The sequence below is a fragment of the Aotus nancymaae genome, unplaced genomic scaffold (genome assembly GCF_030222135.1).
Source record: "Aotus nancymaae isolate 86718 unplaced genomic scaffold, 86718_ANA_hifiasm-v0.15.2.pri h1tg000064l_1, whole genome shotgun sequence".
Taxonomy (NCBI): Eukaryota; Metazoa; Chordata; class Mammalia; order Primates; family Aotidae; genus Aotus; species Aotus nancymaae.
The window spans coordinates 13125115-13130323 of record NW_026988479.1 but is presented as its reverse complement, the minus strand read 5'-3'; positions in this window follow the sequence as shown (position 1 = coordinate 13130323).

The window sequence follows — 5209 nt, the reverse complement described above, 5'->3', positions numbered from 1 at the left end:
CACACAGAGATGGAAATTTAGGAGTTATCAGCACAGAAATAAGACTGGAATTTGAGAATAGGTAAGTTCTCCATGGTGAGAGCAGAGAAAAAATGTGGGCCCCAACCTGAACCTCAGGGTGGGATGTTCATTATTAAGGATCAAGAAAAGAAGTGTAGCCCAAAAGAACTGTCCAAAAGGCAGGAGGATTTGTAGCCAGTGGTTGCTGACACACTTAGAACTGTCTGTGAGATAGAGGAAGAGGGATACAGAAGACAAGCAATTAAAGGTGGGTGATGAGGCTGGGCACGGTGGCTCACACTTGTAATCTCAGCACTTTGAGAGGCCGAGGCAGGTGGATCACTTGAGGTCAGGAGTTCGAGACCAGCCTGACCAACATGATGAAACCCTGTCTCTACTTAAAAAAATACAAAATTAGCCTGGCATGGTGGTGCACACCTGTAATCCCAGCTACTTGGGAGGCAGAGGCAGGAGAATCACTTGAAACCAGGAGGCAGAAGTTGCAGTGAGTTGAGATCATGCCATTGCACTCCAGCCTGGGCAACAAAGATGAAACTCCATTTCAAAAAAAAAAAGTGAGTAATGAAATCATTATCCTGATTATGGGTCCCCTATTTAAGAGATTAGGTGGTAAAAGAAATAGAATATGAGTTTGGAAGAATGGTGGGTCAAGGAGAGTTTGTCTTTTTCTTCTCTCTCTCTTTTTTTTGAGACAGGATGCTATTCTGTTGCCCATGTTGGAGTGCTGTGGCATGATTACAGCCTCCCACCTCTGCCTCCTGAGTAGCTGGTACTATAGGCACCATCACTCTTGGCTAATTTTTATATATTTTCTAGAGATGAAGTTTTGCCACATTGTCCAGGCTGGTCTCAAACTCCTGGGTCCCAGCAATCTGCTCAAGCCCAGCCTCTGAAAGTGTTGGGGTTGTAGGTGTGACCCATCATGCTGGGCCTTTCTCTCTCTTCTTAATTTATTTTTATTATTATTTTTTGCGGTTGTTTTTTGGTATGGAGTCTCACTCCGTCACCCAGTCTGGAGTGCAGTGGTATTATCTTAACTCACTGTAATCTCTGCCTTCCGGGTTCAAGCAATTCTCCTGAGTAGCTGGGACTACAGGTGTGTGCCACCACTCCTGGCTAATTTTTGTGTTTTTAGTAGAGATGAGGTTTCACCATGTCGGCCAGGCTGGTCTTGAATTCCTGACCTCAGGTGATTCCCCACTGCGCCAAGCCTCCCAAAGTGCTGGGATTATAGGCGTGAGCCACCACGAGTTGCCCTGTCTCTCTTTTCTTGGTAAGTCCCTTGGATATCTGAAGACGGGGATATGGCCAATGCCAGGAGACGGAGTGGTATTATTTAAGGGGACCTTCTAGAGGGGAAATTCCAGAGGGAGATGACAGTGTTTAAGGTGACTCTAGGTTAGAAAATGTCAGGGTACCCTTGATGAGTGATCAGAAGGGTGAGGAAGTCTCCAGGAGTAGTAAAATTACTGAACATAATCCAACTAAGTAGATAATTGAGCAAAGTCAGGAAGATAAAAGACTAACTGACAAATTGTGGTCAATGCTGAGGTTGTGGGGCTGTAACAATAGCTTGTCATGAACACACTAAGGAGCTACAGTTGGAAGAACCGGGATAGATGAAGCTGAGTATACCAGACAGAAGAGGGGTTTTGAAGCAGGCTACGCCTGGAGGAAAGCAGAGAAAGCAGAGGTCTGGGGGACCTTGGAGTTGGGCATATCCAGATTCCAAAAGAAGAAATAAGGCCCTAGGCCAGGCCAGACTCTCACTAATAAAGGAGAGCTAGATCAGGCAAATGAGTCAGACAACAGCAGCTTAGAGGTAAGGTGGGCAGAACAATGCCCCATTTGTAAATCTCAGGTACTCAGTGGTGAATCATGGGATTGGAAGCCCTGATGGTCAGTTTCCTGTTCTTATCCCCACACCACCACAAGACCCAGCACAGGAGGCCACTCCGCTGGCCCAATCCCAGTGGATGGAGCAGGGAATCAAGGTTATTTTGTTGGTATGGAAGCGGGTAGAAATGAACTTTGGGAGGCTGGGCGCAGTGGCTTATGCCTGCAATCCCAGCACTTTGGGAGGCTAAGGTGTGCAGGTCACGAGGTCAAAAGTTTGAGACCAGCCTGGCCAGCATAGTGAAACCCCATCTCTACCTAAAATACAAGAAATTAGCCGGGCGGCTAGCAGGCGCCTGTAATCCCAGCTACTCGGGAGGCTGAGGCAGGAAAATCACTTGAACCCGGGAAGCGGAGGTTGCAGTGAGCTGAGATTGTGCCATTGCACTCCAGCCCGGGCGACAGTGTGAGACTCCAACTCAAAATAAATAAATAAATAAATAAATAAATAAATAAATAAATGAATTTACAGGCATGGTGGTTCACGCCTGTAATCCAAGTCCTTTGAAAGGCTGAGGCAGGATGATCACTTGAGCCCAGAAGCTGGAGACCAGCCAGGACAAAATAGTGAGACCTAATCTCTACAAAAAATTAAAACTAAAATTACCCGAGCATGGTAGTGTATGCCTGCAGTCTCAGCTACTCAGGAGGCTGAGGTGGAAGGATCCCTTGAGCCCTTTTGAGGTTGCAGTGATCATGATCATGCCACTGCACTCCAGCCTGGGCAACAGAGTGAGAACCTGTCTCAAAAAGAAAAAGAGGAAGAAATGAATTTTGACCATGGAGAAATGCAAGTGGGGCAATCAGAGCTCTGTGAGACTAAGAATAAATAAGATTATTCAGACACATGAGGGAAAGAGGTGAAAGCAGTTGAGGCTTGAAAAGGATGTCTGGTTCATACCCCACCTAATTTCTCCTCACAGAAACTCAAGTCGGTGTATCTGAAGACAGTCTAGGAAAAAGAGACAACTGGTGAAAAACTGAAGTAATTGGGTTGTTATTATTGTTATTGGAGAATGGATCTGTTTGAAGGCCTCAAATCCATAATATGAAGTCCTAGGAGATGCCAGCTTAAGATGTAGTAGTGTTAATTCGGGGTAGATGTGAGCAAATGCTCTGGTAAGCTCTTTGTCCTGCGTAGGGAAGGACTGGCTTTCCCCTTCCTGACAGTCTTTCAAAACAGGATGTACAGTGTGTGCCTCTTATTTTTTGGCTTTAGATTAGGAGCTTTCCTGTTAAGAAGCAGGTGGCTGAATTAAGTGATCTCTTCTAGACTGCACGAAGCTGCTAGCAAAGAAATGACAAGGGACCCTCTCAAGATCACTGAGTCCCATTACAGGTGTGCTTGAGTATCTGAGAATCTGAGAGGAATGTGGGAATGAGGCTGGGTACCTGGGCAGCATTGGGCCTTTCCCCACTCACTTCCTACCCACTTCCCCACTTCCCCCACATCGTTTCTCTGGTCCCTTGCTGACCCAGTGCAGTCAGAGACCCTCCAGACCCTGGCCTAATTCCCTCAGTGCTTTCCTTGGGTCATCACAAATCCTTTTCCTGATGACACTCCATGAGAAGGGCAGCCTAGCAGGGCAGGCAGAGCACCAACCATGGAGGCTGTCCAGGGCCCTGGAGTCCACTCTTTGCTCCTCTGTGATCTCAGGTGATGATAGGGTCAGGATACGTTCCTCCTCCAGGCGGTAGGGAATGCCGCAAGATCGGGTGGTTTAGAGCTCTATTCCTACCCAAAGGTCTTTAACCTCTTCTAGGAGCCTTTGATCTGGTCCTTGCTTTTATTTTTCCCCAACCTGAACATCTTTATCTAGGTCCAGGGTCACTGTCTTTTGTCATCAGTGAAGATTATGAGTAGTTTGTGATGTGGGGCTAGAAACATTCGTTTTCCTCTGAACCCTGTTTTTCCTTTCCTTTCTCTGTCTTCTAAAATAAACAGCCCTCCTTTGACATTCCCTCTTGAAACTTTGACCTCTAATGTAGACCATAATGGTTAGTTTTTTCTTTGAGTACCCACTGAAGAACCAGGATTCTGCCCTCCCAAATCAGCAGGAGCCAGGCTTTCTGCTTTATTATTCTAAGGAAGGCCTTTGCAAATCAAAAGTTAGGTTTCTTCATTCTGGAGAAAGGCTGAGAAATATGACTCTCTTGCTTGGTGAAGAGGGAGGAGAGGACACTTTTCGTTGCATATGAATGGTAGTCAAACTGTCATGATGGTGAATGTTGCCAGAGATCCCTGGGCTCCTACAGTGTAAGTGGTGTAAAATAAAGAGTATGGATTTATGAGGTGGTAGCCTGAATTCAAATCCACCTCCCTGTGTTCAATTTTAGGTTGGGGTGCTTAACCTCTCTCTGAGGCAGTTTCCTCAGTAGTCGGAAAGGAATAATTGTAACTCTTTTTTTTTTTTTTTTTTTTTTTTTTTTTTTTTTTTTTTTTGAGACGGAGTTTCGCTCTTGTTACCCAGGCTGGAGCGCAATGGCGCGATCTCGGCTCACCGCAACCTCCGCCTCCTGGGTTCAGGCAATTCTCCTGCCTCAGCCTCCTGAGTAGCTGGGATTACAGGCACGCGCCACCGTGCCCAGCTAATTTTTTGTATTTTTAGTAGAGACGGGGTTTCACCATGTTGACCAGGATGGTCTCGATCTCTTGACCTCGTGATCCACCCGCCTCGGCCTCCCAAAGTGCTGGGATTACAGGCTTGAGCCACCGCGCCCGGCCAATTGTAACTCTTTAATTGGGTTGGTCTGAGGATTGAAGGAGATGATATCTATTAAGCACCTGACATTTTAGTAGGTGATCAGTTACTTCCTTTCCTTTCTAGTTTCTCTAACCACTTACTCACCTGCCAGCAAGCCTGAGTAGATTGGCAGCGAACCAAAGGAGACCCTGGGAACAGGACTAAGGGTTTTCTTAGGAGCTCCTAATTCTGCCCACATCGGAGGACAGATGGGAAGAAGGAAGAACAGAAAAAGACAAAAGAGATAAAGCTTTGTAGGGGTATGGCAAGCATAAGCATATTTATCTTCCTTCTTTCCTTCCTTCTCTTTTTATCTTTTTCTTTTTTTAAAACTTTTTAAAAAATTTATTTTTGGGGGGCAAGGTCTCACTCTTTCACCCCGGCTGGAGTGCAGTGGCATGATCACGGCTCACTGCAGCCTCAACCTCCCAGGCTCAGTGGATCCTCCTACCTCAACCTCTGGAGTAGCTGTGACTACAGGCTTATGCCACCACGCCTGCCTTTTTGGTATTTTTTGTAGAGAAGGGGTTTTGCCATGTTGCCCTGGC